Genomic DNA, 21,064 nt, shown 5'->3' on the forward strand with positions numbered 1-21,064 from the left:
TACTAATGCCCTAAAATTACAGGTCTGGAAGCATGTAGTACATCCTCTCCACATGGAAAAAAATTTTTATTTTCTGGGTTTTTTGTTTTGTTTTGTTTTGTTTTTTCCCCCCAAATCAACACATGACTTTTATTACATCTTTAAAAGTAAGTGAGGAATCACTCGACATCTTGATGTTTTGGTAGCTGGACAACTTAGATCTTATTCATCAGCCTGCTGAATTGTTCCTTTTTCAGAAACATGGATACCATCCAAAAATTTTCTGATATCCTTGTTTTTAACTGTTGTGGCTTGTTGAATCAAAGCAGCTGAATTTGATACAAGTTCAATATCATTTCCTTCAAAAATTAACTCATCTTTCTGGGCTTGAGATACTGAACAAGCAACACCTGACCTCATCTAAACCCTGCAGATGTATTTTTCACCCAAGAAATTTCAGATTTCAACAAGAGAACCATTTTCCTGAATAACGACGTTGTTGGGGAAGTGAGCATACACAGACCTCATCTTGTAACAGGAGCCCAAGGTAACACCGTTGATCATGTTCTGTACGTGACTATGGATAGTGCAAATAGTAGCCAGTTCCTTTCTATCTCCCCGCCATTGGTCAACCCGGAGCTTCTTCTTCTTTCCAAGGAGACTGAGTTCTACATTGATGTGATTGAAGTCCCTCTGCAGGGTGCCTCTGGGGCCCTTCACAGTAACTGTGATCCCTTCAGAGTGATGTCCACATTTTCTGGAATGTCCACAGTTTGATTAGGAGAATGGCCTTCGTCCTCGTAGTAGATGCAGCAAAGAATGATTATTTTCTGTTTTAAGGATAATAGTTCCCCAGACTGAAATATCTACTGATGATGGAATTCAGTTATCAAGTCATACATACTAATACACCCACGTCCAAGCCTGACATGTTACCTCCATTTATTCAACTCTTTTTCTTTCTGCTTCTCTTGTTGTCCCTGGTCTCTTTTTGAAATCCCAATAAAATTGCTTTCTTTTATTTAAAGCTTTTCAGTTTTGTTTTTTGTTTTTTTCTAACAATCAGGAAAACACAATAGAGACAAAAAAAAAAAAATTTTTCCCCAAAAGAAATATGTCACCCTTGGCAGAAATGCCAGTGATTTCTCTGTTATTTTATATAGCCATATGGCATGAAGAAAAATAATCTAATTTACTCAACTTTCTTACTGAAAATTAACTTTAAAAGGTAAAAAATACAGTGAAATAAACTATACCAATTGCCCTTTAAGTAACCTCCTTCCATGGAATAATTAGGAAGTTCCTCATTTATACCTACAAAGCAAGAGGTCTGGCCCTTATCTATGCACAGATTTTAAAGAAGTTAACAGATGATTGGAAACTAACCTAAGGGGCACATTAGATTTCTATTTTTCCTAAAGTACCCAAAATGATGTGCATTTATGAACAAACTTCCTGACTCAAAGGGCAATTTTAAAGCAAGAAACCTGCAGACTAATGGGCTCCCTTTCTGAGAGGATGAGACCTCTGGTTACAGATAATTGTAAGTATAGTTTCCTAGATAAAAATAAGGGCAGCTTTCAAAGTAACTAGATTGATTTTTTATTAGTTTTTCCAATGGGTGGTGAACACACACTATGATATATAGATGATATATTACAGAATTGTACACTTGAAACCTATGTAATTTTACCGTGTTTCCCCAAAAATAAGACCTAGCCAGACCATCAGCTCTAATGTGTCTTTTGGAGCAAAAATTAATATAAGATCCGGTCTTATTTTAATCTTTGATCCAAAAGACGCATTAGAGCTGATGGTTCAGCTAGGTCTTCTTTTTGGGGAAACACAGTACTAACCATTGTCAGCCCAATATATTTTAATTAAAAAAAAAAACCTTCGTGTTTATTTAAGGACATGAAAACCTAGTAAAACTTAATTCATGGCTTACTTTACCAAAAGCCTAATGAAAAGTTAAATTATTTCTTCCTTACTCACCCTCCACCAAATCACAGCAGACCTATGATGGTCATCCCTGACCATGCACGTACCAAATTAGGTTGAAAAATAATGATGATACTCTATGTCAAATAGCACTTTATATGAATTATCTCTAATACACACAACAATAATGAAACGTAGAAATTTGTATTTCTATTTCATTAATCAGAGGAGAGAGACTTGAAAAGGTAATAAGCTGGCCAAAACTAGGCTGCCAAGAGGGAATAAAGCTGGGAATTGAGCCTGAAACTCCTAACTGCAAAATCCATACTGTTTACCACAAAATGCTACATTATCAACTTGACCTACCAGAGTCCATTTCTGGTACAGCTTTGATTCTTACAGTTGGAAGAATTTTTAAAGTTTCACTAGAAAAAGTTCTCTCTGACAGGAAAAAGCGGCTAAATCTTGAGGCATCAACAAAATATGGTGGAAGGTTTCTTCCTCAGGAGGCAGTAGTGAAAAGTTCAAGTTTTGAAATCAGGCTGAGTTTGAATCTCATCTTTATCAATGTGTGACCTCAAGGAAACTTCTCTCTAGGACTCAGTCTCCCCACTTATCTATGAAGTAGATTAAAGTATCTACCATAGGGTAATTTTTAGAATTTAAGGAAATAAAATGTTTAGCACTGTGCTGGAACATACCAAGTGTTCAATAAATGTTAGCTATAATATAGCAAAGAGTAAAATTAGTTTCACTTTAACTGGTTTCACCTTAGTTTGGCTTTCTGCAAAAACAAAGGATAACTCATAAGACAACAAAGCTGCTCAGAATCATCTCATTTTTATTATCATTCTCATATGGCATGACTTCCTATTCCCAAACATTGTTGTTCGGTAAGGGATGGACTAAAAGGATCATTATACTGTTTGGCTTCTATTAGCTTGTGGTCAACTCAAATCTTTTTCATGCAAATAGATGTTAAGCCAACTTGGCTCATAATATATATTTACAACTGATTTGGAAATTTAAATGCGAACATTTAAGAACACGCTTGTTAAATATCACCTTGTTTACAGAATAAATTCATAGAGACCATGAGATGATCCATGCAACCGACTGCATAAAATTTTTGTGGAGATAAAAGCTCTGAAAGACACTAAATGCATATCAGCTGTCCCCTCCACAGAATGTTGTTTTTGTCTATATCACCACAGACGGCAACTTGAACAAATGTTAACAACCTTGACCTCTTCAGCTATTATTGGATTCTGGATAACCCACCCCATGGAGTCTATCTATGATCATTTCAATTCGTGTGGAAAAGAAGTTCCAAATCGGTCATGTTTGCTGACATCAGAAAACAGCCATTTATAGAAAGAATTTCTCTAAGCACAGATTATTTGTGGAAAGGTTCCTCTTCAGATGGCAATTGGTGACTAACATTTTTGACTTTGTGCTTGGCCTTAATTATGCATTGGTTAGGCAAGAGATGTGCATCAAATGTCACTTTATCTTCCTACATCTGAACTTTAAAAGTATCAGCAAAGGTAGACACCAAAAATTTTAGCTGCATCAGGAGGTCTCAAACCCGCTGCACATTAGAATCACCTGGGGAAATTTTTAAAAATGCAAATGTGCTGGCCTCACCCTACCTCCATTAGATCAGAATTTCTGTTGTGGTTTTTTAAAAGCTCCCCAAGTCATTCTAATTTGAATAAAGACTAGATGGTCTCTAAAGTTCCTTTCAATCCACCTTTCATTTCAGAAATGCATTGCATATTTTTCTACTTGTCTACTCACCTTAAAAGAAAAATTGAGACAAAGTATTTCACTCTCAATAACTCTCTATATACACACTTGGTTTGCTTTGACTAAACATCTGCTATTTTATGCAGTTTCATCTAAACAAAACACACTTAGCCAGAGCAAACTTAAAAGTTAAATGAAAGAAGCCACTCCCTGTATTTTATTTTCTGAAGCCAGAAAGTACAACTCAGATCTCATTTCCTTTTTCCCTGAGTTGCTGTATCTCATCCTCCTCCTTTCTGAATTCTGAATTCCTCTCACTTCCTCTGTGGGATCTGCAAGTCCCCCATTAACTTTCCTGACCCCGCTCCTCCCCCCAAAAAAGCTACAAATCAAGACTGCTTGCTCCCTTAGCTCCCACCCCATAGACACAAATGTTTAAGGCCAAACTATGAAATGTTAGAACAGAGAATTCTAAATTCAAGTACTATGTTCCAATAATATTCACCTTGTATCTCAGAAATACACACAGATTTTCCTAAGACAGTTGTCTACTAAGCTTTTCAGAAATCAAGAATATACTAAATGAAAGATATGCATATTGAAATTGGGCTGGAGGAAAGGCTTTGATGACAGCAACATATTTTGAAACGCATCAAAAGTTGGATTGATGGCTTGATAGATAGTGTGGCAAAGTGATCGCAATGTAGAATCTGATGGCTAATATGTGTGTACTCACTACACAACTCTTTCAATGTCTTGGTACGTTTGAAATATTTAAAAATAAAATATTGCGGGGAAAGAATGTATTAGAGGAAAATTTGGTTGAATTGCAGATACATAATAAGTGAAAGAAGTCATACAGCAACAGAGTACATATTTTATGATTCCAATTGCATAAAGGTCAGAAATAGTGAAATAATTTATGGGGACAAAAGTCTGAAAGAGGAAATTTTGGGTGTGAAAATATTGATTGGAAAAAGGTCATGAGAAAGGCCTCTGCAGTACTGGAAATGTTCTGTGTCTTGATTTTTTTCTTGTTCTGGTTCTTGATACCTAAAGATTAGATAAACAGATGGATAGACAGACAGACAGACAGACAGACAGACAGACAGATAGATAGATAAAAATTCAGTGAGTTGTACAGTTTACTGAAGTATGCTATATCCCAATTTAAAACAAAAAACTTTTAAGAATTTACTAAGGAAAAGTAATCATATAAGTTTGCTGTATTACTTTTAATAGTTCAATGTTATTTATGTGGTATTAACTTGCACTCAGAGCAAAGAACCACTTAACCAAACATACAATTGTAAGTCTCGCAGATTCTGCCCAGAATCCTCCTTTTCTACCCTGACAGCCTAGGCAGGAGAGACCACAAGTGAACCTAAAAGGCTGCTGATCTGCCTCTCTTGAGACTTGAATTTTTCCTAAAACAACACCCCTATTTCTTTTCCTCTTAGCTTTCTAAAAATAAAGATCACTCCAAAGTTAAAGGTAACCCAATTTAGAAAGTCTAAACGCAGGAGAGGAGGGAGATGAAAAGAAAAACAAATACCAGCCACATTCACAATTCAGGTCTGTGACTTCTCTCTTTTGTGTTACTCTTTGTCTTGCTTTTGTGCAGAGAAAACAACAAATGTTGATGTTTTCTTCCATTTTTCACCTTAATGCTTCCCCATCTCCTCCCTAGTGAAGTCAGATGGAACAGGATGAAACAACATTCTGGTTCACAAGGCAGGTCTCTGAACAATGCAGTAAAGCTGCAGAGATGAGTGGCAAAAGCAGAGTGCCCTTTTCATCAGTATTTTTCATCTAAAAATTATAGTGATTCTCTGTAAAATCCAGAACAATAGACAAATCTGATTTTTTTTAATTGAGCTATTTATCGTTCCAAGATTTTGAAATAACAAAACAAAGGTGGAAACAAAACAAAAGGTAGCAGAAAAGTATATATGATGCTCATAGCTACAAACTTAGAGATATATATCTGGAAAATCTAAGAAGACCAGTTATATTACACAAAATATATGAAACATATAAATGCACAAACATTATTAAGGAGAGCAATCAACTATTTCTGTTGACATTGTCAGAACTCTATGTAGCCTCAAACTTATTTCAACTGAATCTTAAGCATTTTGAGAACCAGGACACTTTTCCATTTAAAGCAAAACTTCAAATCAATATGCAAGAAAATTTTTTTGTTACTTTCCTATTCCTTAGAGGAAAAGAGTTAATGAAAATTCTTAATTCTTTGCCTGAAAGCTAAAAGATTCTGAAAATATTTTTATTTGAAGAGGGAAATCCTCTGGAGGGAAATTTGATGTTTACACCAAAAGAACACAATGAATATTGTCAGTCTCTACCAAATTCTGCTTTATTCAGCTTCTCACTTTTCAACATCCAAAGTATGATCTCTGACGGTCTGCTATGAAAATTTCCAAAACATTCCAAAATGATCTATTGTTAAGGCCTGACCTGAACTGGAGAGAACTGAGCTGTCAGGTGTCAAAAGTAGCCGATTAAGACAACAAACCAAAATGAAAGTACTGCCAAGCCTTTAATCACTTACTGCAGTAGTATAAGCAAGAGGCTAAACCGAGAAAGTGGCAACTCCTTCTGTTCCATTTTCCTCCGTGGAAAGTGCCAGTTGCCACTCCACGGTCAGTGAATCAGCACAGAAAGGGTCATTTCACTGCCAAAGCAGAGCTAGGCAAAAGGTTCCTGCAGTTTTATGGACCCAACGAATAGGGTAAGGGAGTAGGAAGTTCTAGGAGTGGAAAAGTACTAAGTACCGAGTCAGAATAAAGGAAAGTGTTTTTAAGGTCTTCCCCTCCCCCCTATCATCAGGAAGCCTCACAGAAGGCCCAAGATAAAGAAGCCTCCAAATGGAGGCATCAGGCTGGGAACACAGCTACGCTTAACAGCATGGTCCAGAGTCCTTGACAATAACTCCTTTCACAGGCAGCAACACAAAGGTCTGGTGTGGGGAGGGCAGCTTGCCCCATTTGGCCTGCCATGTAATTACAGTCACAAAAATTGTCAATGGTCGGGCCTGAAAGATTACATATAGGTTTTTAGCCAGCAGCTGGACTCCTTAGTGGTGACTCTAGAAAATATTCCATTTTGTTCATCTCCCACATTTAACTTTAGATTGTAAAAGAAATTCACTGTCACCAAGTTTGGAAACATATATAAAATATTGTAAAGGTAATCACAAGAATGTAAAATTTGCATCAAAAATATAGTCTCACAGCAAAACAAACCTTTAAAAAAGTAAAAGGAAAGAAATAATAAAGTTAAAAACAGAAATTAGTGAAATTGATTTTTAAAAGTTAAAAACAAATGTATAAGATGGATAACCATCAAAGCCAAAACTTAGTTCCTTGAAAACATTAATAATGTTAGAAAACCCCTAAGATTGATTAAGGAGGAAAATAAGAAAACATTACTGATATGAGGAATATAAAAGGAGCAGTATCACAGATCCTACAGACATGAAGAGCTAATACACACACGAAAACTAATAAAAGATGAGGGTATAAAAACTTTCAAGCCGATAAATTTGACAATTTGAATGAAAGAAAATTCCTCAAAAAAATAATTTATCAAAGCTATCAGAAGAAAAAACAAAAATCTGCATAGTGTGGTATTCATTAACAAAATTTTCTCACACATATACATAATACACACATATGCAATACCTAAGCCCAAATGGCTTTACTGGTGAATCCCTCTGAATATTGAAGGCATAAAACACCAATATAGCAAAAGTTCTCCCAAAGAATGGAAAATAGGGAACATTTCCTAATTATTTTATAATGCCAACAAAATGTTGATTCAAAATATGAAGAGAAGAAAAATTGCAGATCTGAGTATAAAAAGTTAAAAAAACAAGCTTTCACAGGAAACAGATCATCATGCCTTTGGAGGAAAAGACTACTTAAAGAAGATAAAGTGAACTTCCGGAAAAATGGCGGAGTGAGGTGAGCCTCTGTAAAGCTCCCCAGGAATTTACAAAGAATCGAACAACAAAAACTCCACAAAGGACTCCCTGCACAGCAGACAGGCAACAGGAAGAGGCCCACTACCGAATGAAATCACCTACAGGTGGGAGATTCGCGCGAGTGAAGGGAGGAGGAAAGGGAGAAGCGCGCAGAGACGGAGCCGCGCGGGCGCAGGACGCAGACCTAGCTCAGTGCACCGAGCTCGCTGCTCCCCGGAACTACCGCAGCTGCGGGAGATCGGACTGCTAGGGCTCCGCCAGGGCTCCACAGGGCTGAGGGGACAGCATATAACACGGCTGAACCCAACGCTCACGGCAGAGACCTCGGAGAAAAGACTGAGGGAATAAGGCTGAAAACGGTAGTTTAAGCCCGCACTGCCGAGCAGAGAACGGAGCCTTAGGCACTGAGACTAGCCGCCCCCTCCCTCCCCTCCCAGAGCTCGCCCCGCCCCCACCTGCCCGGTGCTAGAAGCGAAACAGTAGCAGTGTCAGATCAAAACAACAGAAAATTTGCTGTTTTGAAAACTGTGGACCGCAAACACAAATTCACAGCCCAACTAGTTCCGGCAAAGGGGAGAGATCTGTGGAAGCAGGACCGGCTGTGGTGGTGATCGCCGCCATTGCTCTGGGCCACCTCTCACAACTCACCCCGCCCCTGACCCCACCTATCTGAGCGGATCCCTGCAGGAGTAAACAGAACTGCTGAAATATATGGGCTCTGAATCAGGAGCTGGAAGAGCTTTGGAACATCAAAAGCTCTCCGCATACCCACCGGGACACTGCGCCCTGTGACCTAGACGAACTATTAACAGAGGAGAAGCCCGTCTCCCACGGAATCCCCCCATTGTGTGAGAAGTTGGAATAGTGCAGAGAAAACATAGCACTACTGTGTGGGAGAAGAAAAATAAGTTGCAGTTGGAGAAATAATAAAACATTCTACCAACAACTACTGGCAAACAAAAGAAAGACCGCTTTCTATCAACCTGTTGCAGAAGTCACTCCTGTAGATGTCTAGGAAGAGAAATAGTAAACCAGTAATCGCCATGAATAACCAAGGCAACAAGATAGCTCAGAAAGAAAGTGAAAAATCTCCAGAGAAGGCACTTAAAGATACAGAAATATGTGACTTAAATGACAGAGAATTCAAGATTGCAGTTCTGAAAAAACTCAACGAGATACAAGAAAACACAGATAGGCAGTTAAAGGAACTCAGAAACTCAATCAAAGAACAGCATGAGCATTTTACGAAAGAGATTGAAATCTTAAAAAAGAACCAAATAGAATTTCTGGAGATTAAGAACTCAATAGAAGAAATTAAGAATGAAATAACCAGCTTAGGTAGTAGAGTTGACCAGATGGAGCAAAGAATCAGTGACATCGAAGATAGAAACCTGGAAATGACACAAATTGAAGAAGAAAGAGACTTGAGACTTAAAAGAAATGAAAGAACTCTACAAGAACTTTCTGACTCCATCAGAAAGAGCAATATAAGAATAATGGGCATACAAGAAGAAGAAAGAGAGCACGGAACAGAGACTATATTCAAACAAATAGTCGATGAGAACTTCCCAAACTTGTGGACAGAACTGGACCCTCGAATCCAAGAAGCAAATAGAACACCTAATTACCTCAATCCCAACAGACCTTCTCCAAGGCACATTGTATTGAAGCTGTCTAAAATCAACGACAAAGAAAGAATACTCAAGGCAGCCAGGGAAAAGAAGACGGTAACTTACAAAGGAAAGCCCATTAGATTATCATCAGATTTTTCAGCAGAAACTCTACAAGCCAGGAGGGAGTGGAACCAAATATTCAAACTATTGAAAGAGAGAAACCATGAGCCAAGAATAATATATCCAGCAAAGATATCCTTTAGATATGAAGGAGGAATAAAGACCTTTCCAGACATACAGAAGCTGAGGGAATTTTCTAATACACGACCTGCACTACAAGAAATACTAAAGGAGGCTATTCGACCACCATCAACAAGGACAATTTGTGGCAACCACAACTCAAAAAGGGGGAGAGTAAAGGCCTGAACCGGAATATGGGAATGGAGAAAGTAAGCGTGCTGAAGAAAATGGAATACTCTAAATATCAAACTTTCTTGTACATAAACTTAAGGGTAACCACTCAAAATAAATCCAGAATTGAAATATATACTGAAATAAAAGAAGAAACAGAGGGAAACATCATAGAATACCACCACACAGAAATAATAGACAACAACAAAAAGGCAAAGAAACAATGGAGACACAACCTTACCAGAAAACTAAGGATAGAATGACAGGAAATCCTCACATATCAATAATCACCCTAAATGTAAATGGACTGAACTCACCAATAAAAAGGCACAGAGTAGCAGATTGGATCAAAAAACTAAACCCAACCATATGCTGTCTCCAAGAGACACATCTCAGCTACAAGGACAAGCATAGACTCAAAGTGAAAGGGTGGAAATTGACATTCCAAGCAAATGGTACCCAGAGAAAATCAGGTGTAGCCATAACGATATCAGATGAAACAGACTTCAAGGTGAAAAAGATAACAAGAGACAAAGATGGACATTTCATAATGGTGAAGGGGACTGTACAACAAGAAGACATAACAGTCATCAATATTTATGCCCCCAATCAGGGAGCACCGAAATACACCAAGCAACTACTAACAGAACTAAAGGGAGAAATTGACCAAAACACAATTATGCTAGGGGACTTAAATACATCATTGACAGCTATGGATAGATCATCCAAACAGAAAATAAATAACGAAATAGTAGCCCTAAATGACACATTAGATGAAATGGACATAATTGACATTTATAGAGCACTTCATCCTAAAACATCAGACTATACATTCTTTTCTAGTGTACATGGAACATTCTCAAGGATAGACCACATATTGGGACATAAAATCAGTCTCAACAAATTTAAGAAGATTGAAATCATACCATGCATATTCTCTGATCACAAGCCTTTGAAATTGGATATCAACTGTAAAAAGAAAGCGGGGAAAAACACAAATACATGGAGACTAAACAACATACTTTTAAAGAAGGACTGGGTCAAAGAAGAAATTAGAGGAGAGATCAAAAGATACATAGAAACAAATGACAATGAAAATACATCCTACCAAAATTTTTGGGATGCAGCGAAAGCAGTTTTAAGAGGGAAATTTATCTCATTACAGGCCTATCTCAAGAAACAAGAAAACTCCCAAATAAATAACCTCATGTTACACCTTAAAGAACTAGAAAAAGAAGAACAAGTAAAACCCAAGGTCAGCAGAAGAAAGGAAATAACAAAAATTAGAGCAGAACTAAATGAAATAGAGAACAAAAAGACAATAGAAAATATTAATATGACAAAGAGCTGGTTCTTTGAAAAGATTAACAAAATTGACAAACCCTTGGCTAGACTTACTAAGATAAAAAGAGAGAAGACACTACTGAAAAAAATCAGAAACGTAAAAGGGGAAGTTATCACGGACACCACAGAAATACAAAGGATCATCCAAGAATACTATGAAGGACTATATGCCACCAAATTCAACAACCTAGAAGAAATGGACAAGTTCTTAGAAACATATAGCCTTCCAAGGCTGAACCATGAAGAACTGGAAAATCTAAACAGACCGATCACCAGTAACGAAATTGAATCAGTCATCCAAAACCTTCCCAAAAGCAAAAGTCCAGGACCAGATGGCTTCACTAGTGAATTCTACCAAACCTTCAAAGAGGATCTAATACCAATCCTGCACAAACTCTTCCAAAAAATTGAAGAAGAGACAGTACTCCCTAACTCATTTTATGAGGCCAACATTACCCTGATACCAAAACCTGGTAAGGACAGCACAAAAAAGGAAAACTACAGACCAATATCTCTAATGAATACTGATGCAAAAATCCTAAATAAAATTCTAGCAAATCGAATACAACAATGCATTAAAAACATTATTCATCACGACCAACTGGGGTTCATCCCCGGGGCACAAGGATGGTTCAACATACGCAAATCCATCAATGTGATACATCACATAAACAAAATAAAGGACAAAAATCATATGATTATATCAATTGATGCAGAAAAAGCATTTGACAAGATACAACATCCATTTATGATTAAAACACTTAATAAAATGGGTATAGAAGGAAAATACCTTAACATAATAAAGGCCATATATGACAAACCCTCTGCTAATCTCATAATTAATGGAGAAAAACTGAAGCCCTTTGCTCTACGTTCAGGAACACGACAGGGATGTCCCCTATCACCTCTGCTTTTCAACATAGTGTTGGAAGTCCTTGCCAGAGCAATCAGGCAAGAGAAAGAAATAAAAGGCATCCAAATTGGGAATGAAGAAGTTAAATTATCACTCTTTGCAGATGACATGATGCTATATATAGAAAACCCTAAAGACTCCACCAAAAAGCTATTAGAAACAATCAACGAATACAGTAAAGTTGCCGGCTACAAAATCAACGCACAAAAGTCTATTGCCTTCCTATATACTAACAATGAAATCTCAGAAAAAGAAATACAAAAAACAATTCCTTTTGCAATTGCAGCAAAAACAATAAAATACCTAGGAATAAACTTAACCAAGGATGTGAAAGACCTATATGCTGAAAACTATAAGACATTTTTGAAAGAAATTGAAGAAGACACAAAGAAATGGAAAGACATTCCGTGCTCATGGATTGGAAGAATCAACATAGTTAAAATGGCCATATTACCCAAAGCAATATACAGATTCAATGCAATCCCCATCAAAATCCCAATGGCATATTTTAAAGAAATAGAACAAAAATTCATCAGATTGGTTGGAACCACAAAAGACCCCGAATAGCCAAAGCAATCTTAAGGAAAAAGAACAATAATGGAGGTATCACACTTCCTGACTATGGCTTGTACTACAGGGCTACAATAATCAAAACAGCATGGTATTGGCAGAAAAACAGACACATAGACCAATGGAATAGAATTGAGAACCCAGAAATAAAACCACATAAATATGGACAGATAATTTTTGACAAAGAAGCTAAAAACATACAATGGAGCAAAGACAGCCTCTTCAATAAATGGTGCTGGGAGAATTGGATAGCCACGTGCAAAAGAATGAAACTGGACTGCTATCTGTCACCATGTACCAAAATTAATTCAAAATGGATCAAAGACTTAAGCATAAGACCTGACACAATAAACTGCATAGAAGAAAACATAGGTAGTAAACTTATGGACTTTGGGTTCAAAGAGCATTTTATGAACTTGACTCCAAAGGCAATGGAAGTAAAAGCTAAAATAAACGAATGGGACTATATGAAACTTAAAAGCTTCTGCACAGCAAAAGAAACAATTGACAAAATAAAGAGGCCACCAACTGAATGGGAGAAGATTTTTGCAAACAGTACCTCCGATAAGGGGCTAGTATCCAGAATATACAAGGAACTCATGCAACTCAACAACAAAAAAACAAACAACCCAATTGAAAAATGGGCAGAGGACTTGAAGAGACATTTCTCCAAAGAGGACATACAAATGGCAAATAGACATATGAAAAAATGCTCAACATCACTAATCATCAGAGAAATGCAAATCAAAACCACAATGAGATATCACCTCACCCCAGTCAGAATGGCTATCATCAACAAGACAAATAACAAATGTTGGAGAGGCTGTGGAGAAAAAGGAACCCTCATACACTGTTGGTGGGAATGCAGACTGGTGCAGCCATTATGGAAGGCAGTGTGGAGGTTTCTCAAAGAATTACGAATAGAATTGCCATATGACCCAGCAATCCCTCTTCTGGGTATCTACCAAAAAAATCTGAAAACATTTAGAGATAAAGACACGTGTGCTCCAATGTTCATTGCAGCTTTGTTTACGGTGGCCAAGACATGGAAACAACCAAAATGTCCTTCGATAGATGAATGGATAAAGAAGTTGTGGTATATATACACAATGGAATACTATTCGGCAGTAAGAAAAGATGATATAGGAACATTTGTGACAACATGGATGGATCTTGAGAGAGTAATGCTGAGCGAAACAAGTCAGACAGAAAAAGCAGAGAACCATGTGATTTCACTGATATGTGGTATATAAACCAAAAACAACAAAAGAACAAGACAAACAAATGAGAAACAGAAACTCATAGACACAGACAATAGTTTAGTGGTTGCCAGAGGGTAACGGGGGCGGGGGGTGGGGGGTAGAAGATGAGGGTAAGGGGGATCGAATATATGGTGATGGAAGGAGAACTGACTCTGGGTGATGAACACACAATGGGATTTATAGATGATGTAATACAGAATTGTACACCTGAAATCTATGTAATTTTACTAACAATTGTCACCCCAATAAATTTAATAAAATAAAAAATAAATAAATAAATTTAAAAAAAAAAGAAGATAAAGTACAAAAGCATAAGAGAAAAAAATTAATACATTAGAGTACATTAAAAAATTGAGAATTTCTATTCATGAAAAATCACCATTAGGAGAAAAAAACAACCCATAGACCAAGATATTCACAATACATATAACTGCCACAATACTTATATTCAGAATACATACATAACTTCTATAAGTTAAAAAATAAAAGGCAGACAAGCCAATAAAAAAATGGGTAAAAGACTTGAATAGCCATTTCACAAAAGAGGGTATCTACAGGGCTTGTAAGCATATGTCAATCTTCCCAATATCATTAGCCATCAAGAAAATGCAAATTAAAATCTTTATAAGAAAACACTTGCCAGAAACTTAAACGATAGAATGAAATAACACAAAGAAAATTTGAAAGAGAAAATACTTTGAGATTGTTGAAGACATAGAGCAACCAGAACACTGTGGGTGGACTATAAGTTGGTGCATCTGTGGAAAACTGTTTGGCAGTAGCCATTAAAGCTGAACATATGCATTACCCATATCCCAGAAATTCTACCACTGGATATATACTCAATTGGAATGTATGTAATGTTCCCCAAAAGATGTATAATAGAGACATATTTCATAATAGGTAAATGTCTACTAGCAATAAAATAGATAAATATTGGCATATCCTTACATTGCAATACAAAACAGCAATAGGAATGATCAACAAATATGTATACTCAACAATATGGATGAATCACACAAAAAATGTGGAATGAAAGACCCATACACCAAACAGTATATACAGTGACTCTATATAAAATATATAAACATGTGAAACTAATCTATATTGTCAAAGTCAAGATGCTAGTTACCCTTGGAAAAGTGGTAAGAAAGGACTGGAAGGGAATATGGGTATTGATAATGTTTTATCTCAATGCTGGTTATATAGATGTGTTCAGTTTGTGAGAATTCCTCAAGCTGTACACTAGGATATGTGCACTTTCCTGTGTACTATATCCAAGTGAAAAGTGAAAAACACATCACCTGTATATGTAAAAGATATAATATCTATAAGTATTTAAAATATTTGGACCACAAAAGGCATCATATAATCTTATGATAATGATTGCCTTTAGAAAAAAGGTACTGGGAAAACCAAGGCAATGTTAGGATAGGATCTTTTTCTTTTTTTTAACCACAAACTTTCTGTATTATTTAAAATTTTACCATTTGTACATGCTAACTACTTTACAAAACTTTTAAATACATCAAACAACATTACATCAAGTATTGCTAAAGCAAATGTGTTCAAGGCCAATAAACACATGAGAAGATGCTCAGTATCATTAGTCTTAAGATAAATGCAAATTAAAACCACAATGAGATACAACTACACAACTACTAAAATAACTAAAACTAAAAAGACTGAAAATAACAAATACTGACGAGGATGTGGTACAACTGGAACCCTAATCCTGCTTTGGGAGTGTAAAATAGTTCAAACACTTTGGAAAACAGTTTGGCAGTTTCTTATGAAGTTAAATCTACATTAACCACAAGGCCCAATAATTTCACTCCTAGATATCTACCCTAAAGAAGCATAAACATATGTCTATACAAAGACTTATTCACAGCAACTTATTCATAGTAACCCAAAACTGGAAACAACTTAAATGCCAGATACACGAATGGGTAAACAAATTGTGGTGTATCCATACAATGGAATACTGCTCATCAATAAAAAGGAACAGACTATTATTTACTGCAACATGAATGAATCTCAAAAACACTATGCTGAGTGAAAAAAAGCCAACTGAAAAGAAAATACACTATCTTATTCTATAGCAGATAAAACTAATCTGTAATAACAGACATCAGATCTGTGGTTACCCAAGGCTAAGGGTAAGGGTAGGGCTGACTGCAAAGGAGCAAGAGGAAACTTTTTGGAGTAATCGAAATATATATCTTGATTATGGTGACAGTTATGTGGGTGCACATGTAACCATCATTGTCAAACTCATTGTAATGTACACTTAAAATGGGTACATTTCATTGCATGTAAATAATACCTCAATAAAGTTGGTTTTAAAAATGCTACCAAAATGGCTTCTAATAAATAATACATTAAGAACCCACAAAAATTGATTTTTTCTTTCATTAATTATACTTTTTATTTTTCAATTATAGTTGACATTCAGTATTATTTTATATTAGTTTAGCATAGTGGTTAGACATTTATATAATTTATAAAGTAATCCCTCCAATAAGTCTGACACTATACAGAAATTTTACAATATTATTGACTGTGTTCCCCATACTGTACTTTACATCCCTTTGACTATTTTGTAAATACCAATTTGTACTTCTTAATTCTTTTACTTTTTTCACCCAGCCTCCCAACCCTGCTCCCATCTGATAACCATCAGTTTGTTATCTGTATCTTTGAGTCTGTTTCTGTTTTGTTTCTTATTTGTTTGTTTTGTTCTTTAGATTCCACATATAAGTGAGATCATTCAGTATTTGTCTCTGACTTATCACAAACATTGATTTTAAAACAGGACTGAAAGCAAAAAAAGGGAGAAATGGCATGAACAGAAACAGGTGACAAAATATACCATAGAAATTAATGAATACAAGAGAACATTCAGCCCCCCCATTAATAACTCAGAAAATACAAAATCAAATGACAAAATACTTTTACATATCAAAATTGTGAAAAGTTTTTAAGTAATAACACCCAAAGCAGTATTAGGTGAAAAATTTTAGAAATTTGTATCATTGCCTGTAGGAATACAATTGGTGTGATTACTGAGGACAGGATAGAAATATATAACATAAGTCTCAAAAATACCATATTTGTTGATCCAGTAATTTCTCCTACAAAACCATCTGAAAGAAAAAATAAAAGATGTAGACAAATATACATAGAAAGTCATTTAAAATATTTTTAAATTACATACAATTTACATGTCCAACAATAATAGAGTGACCAAATGATGATATACTCATGACTATTTTGCAAAGATTTTAATGGGATGGGAAAATATTAATTATAAATGTTACATGAAAATAGCAGGATTCAGCTCAATATATATTTGTCCTCAAGGGAAATTCTCACCCAAACTAGCTGAGTAATTATCCAACCCTAATGCATACATTTGCCTTTGGTAAAATTGAAGGCAAAAGTGATTATTAAACTTTGTTAGACGTTACCCTGAAAACAATTTTGGATCAAATGTTGACAATCATATCTTGCAATTGAGAGGGTAGTAGGTAGTGACCTACCCTCTTTCCTACCTGTCAGAGGCTTCTCTGGAATAGCAGGATATATACTTGGAGGTCTCCAAACAGTCAAGGTGAATAAAGGATGAAATCTACCATCCTTCCATTTAATTCTTTTCGAGTACAGAATGCCCTCATCTCAAATCAGCAGTCCTCTACTAAAAGGACACGAGTCGTCACTGGAAAGCTATCATGACTTAGTGAGAGTAAGGAGCATTCAGATTCATGAAAAGCAAACTGAGCCTGTTCACTCCATCTCTACAGAAACTATAGGAACAATTAAGGAAAAAATTGTGATATTTTGAGAGCTTAAAATTTAAGTGAAAGAGGCAATCTGCTTGTTCTGACCAATAAAGTATCTTAACCACAATGTAAAATTAATGGAGAAAGGGATGAATTTATCTGATATTATATTATCCAACATTACTTTTGGTGAACTAGAGACTAATATCCAAATTAAAGACCTAATTGATATATGAGAAATTTCTAAACAAAGAAAGAGAATGTAGACTTAAAAATAAAACTGCTGCTCTAATAAGTTGTGGGCACAGACTGTTTTATATTATGTCCTCTGTCTTGTGAATAATATATAACATTCTGAACCACATGTAGCACACAGCAATTAGAGAATACACTCCTGGCCTATTGTGTCTGTCCTTATCACAGCAATCAGCACACTGTTCACTAGACAATCTTGCCCATCAGATTGTGAGTGTTTTGAGGTCAGAGGTCTTGTTCATCATTGGATTATAGTGCCTAGTATGGAGTAGGCATTCAATATATTTGCTGAGTGACCATTACATGAATGAAATGAAATCAATGAGTGATAGACCCTTTCAGCTCTAACTTGAAACACCTTTGGATTAAGGCTCTGTGTAATCTTATCCTAATGAAGATGTGTTTCCAGAAGTTAGTTATGCTTGGCCAGAACTAACTTGCCAATGGTTCTGTTTACCATTCTTCAAATAAGTCATCAGGGCTAATTATGCACATAGCAGGCCAGTTAATTATGCCAAGTTCTACAGTCAGAGATTGCAAGCTCAATTGACCAATTCAACACAGGTGCACATTTAAAATCATTAAATTTTCCTAAGGTATTAGAATAGACATTTTTTATGAAAATTCACAATTGAACATGGACTTTGAGTGTTTCTCCTTTAGTTCATGAGTCAGGTCCAAGACAAAAGTATGTCAAAAACGAGACAATGGACCCCAAATGGAGTCACTTATACTAAGTCCTGCATCACCAAATTGAGACTTAATTAGTTTCAGCTCTCCCAGAAATGGAATCACTCAGCACTAGTTAGACAATCTGCCTGATAGACCCCTGCCATCCCTTAAAGGAAACTGACCTTGCATTAACCAACCTGCTTTTTTGCTAGTGCAAGTTCCTTGTTCCTGCTCCCTTCTGCCTATAAAAGTCCTTCATTTTGTACAGCTCCTAGGAGCTCCTTTCTATCTACTAGATTGGATACTGCCCAATTTGAACCAATTTTTGCTCAAATAAACTCTTAAACTTTTTAATATACCTCAGTTTGTCCTTTAACAAGTACAGGCCCACATACCATATATCTAATATATACATGTCATGAATCAAACTAGCAAACTTAAGTAAAATATGTTCTATCCTCATACCTTAGCAAACATAGCTTTTCTCTTCCAAGGCCAGATTAGAATATAGAAATCTCCAGTTCATTGGAGTTCCTCAGCAGGAGGTGATGGCACAGTGAGGGTCAACTTTTGGCGCCCAAACATCACCAGGCCTTCCACTTTCTTTCCTCAGCCCTAGCTCTGTCCTCAAGGGACCGTGAATACAAGCCTGTGGATATTCTAGCTAAACAACCATGCTTAGTCCACAGCACCCCACCCCCAAGGAAACCGCTGCTCCTTGTTCTCCCTTTGGGCCTAGGAGTACTCAGACCAGTGGCAGTCTGTGTACCATAGGACTGACAAGGGAAGAGTAGTGCAGGCTCTGGAAGCAGCTCAGGGATGTGCTGAGAATCATACTGTCCCTCGAATCTGGAACATTACGTGTGTCCTCATCCACCTTATTCACCAGATCTGGTTCCATGCAACTTCTGGTTCTTCCCCAAAGTCAAAATGATTCAGGACACTGAGGTAGCCACAACAGTACAACTAAAAACATTCACAAAAGAAGACTTCCAGAACTGTTTCAGAAAGTGGCAAAAATGATGAGATAAGTGTGTTTGAAGCGAGGGGGTTATGTTGAGAGGGATTAATTGCAATGTGTCTTTTACTGTAATTTTTTTTTTTTATTTAAACATTCACCATATTGCTTGATCACACCTCATATAGCTCCATAGCTCCTACCAGATGGCCCTGGGCTAATCACAAACAAGGCTGAAATAGACCTGCACAAGAACCCCTCCCAAGAGACACCAGAGACAACACACTCAGAGAATGGGTTCAGACCACACTAGAACACTACCTGGTTAGGCCCACAATTGCCAAACCCAAAAGGTGGACTTAACAGACACAAGAGGCCATGGGGGTGAATACCACTCATATGGGTCAGCCCTCAGACAGAAGCTCTACACTGTGGGCAAAGCCAAACCCTCACAGTCAGTCAGCATGGAAGTCAATCCCACCCACTGAGGTGCCAAAAGCAATCTAAACTCTACTATAACAGGAGAATACACACAACACACACACGGGACACTCCTGGAACACACACACTGGAGATCAGGGAGATTGCATCATTGAACCACACAGGACACCTACTACATAAGGCCACCCAGCAAAGACTGAGAGACATAGGAGATCTATCTAATATACAGAAGCAAACACAGAGAGGCATCTATGTGGAATCTAAAGAACAGAATAAACAAACAAACAAAAAGAACAGGAATACACTCATAGATACAGAGAACAAACTAATGGTTGCTCGATGGGAGGGGGTGGGATGGCTGGTTGCTTGATGGGAAGTGAAGGGATTAGGCAGTATAAATGGGTAGTCACAAAATAATCATGGGGATGTGAAATACAGGATGGGGAGTATAATCAATAATGTAAAAACTATGCATGGTGTCAGATGGATATTAGATGTATGGGGGAGAATCTCTTCATAAATTATATAAATGCCTAACCACTGTGCTATACAACTGAAACTAATATAAAATAATAATTGAATGTGTAGTTACAGGATATAAAGTACAGCATAGGGAGTACAGTCAATGGTATTGTAATAGCTATGTATGATATCAGATGGGCAGTAGACTTTTTGGGGTTATCACTTATGAGGTTTGTAAGCGTCTGATCATTTTCTTGTTTTGTACACCTGAAATTAATTTTAAAAATAAATAAATAAATTTTTAAAACTCAAAGAAAAAGAGATAAGCTTTGTGGTTGACAGAGGCAAGAGGTAGGGTGTGGAGGAATTGGACGAAGATGGGCAAAAGGTACAAACTTCCAGTTACAAGGTAAATAACTAATGACGATATAATGCACAACAGGATGACTATTGTTAACAATGCCGCATGGTATATTTGAAAGTTGCTAAGATAGTAGATCCTAAACATCTTCATCACAAGAAAAAAAATTGTAACTATATGAGGTAATAGATATTAACTAAATTCATTGTGGTACTATTTCACAATATATGCACATGTCAAGTCATTATGCCGTACACCTTAAATTTATACAATGTTGTATGTCAATTATATCTCAATAAAACTGAAAGAAAAATAAATAAATAAACATTTCCAGTTTGGCTC

General features: G+C 36.5%; 1 pseudogene; it reads right to left on the reverse strand.

The window, feature by feature from the left end:
• Positions 1 to 187: 187 nt before the first annotated feature.
• Positions 188 to 796, reverse strand: LOC109433836 (large ribosomal subunit protein uL6 pseudogene; annotated as a pseudogene).
• Positions 797 to 21,064: the final 20,268 nt, after the last annotated feature.

This window comes from Rhinolophus sinicus, chromosome 4 (genome assembly GCF_057876585.1).
Source record: "Rhinolophus sinicus isolate RSI-liver-muscle chromosome 4, RSI-T2T, whole genome shotgun sequence".
NCBI lineage: Eukaryota > Metazoa > Chordata > Mammalia > Chiroptera > Rhinolophidae > Rhinolophus > Rhinolophus sinicus.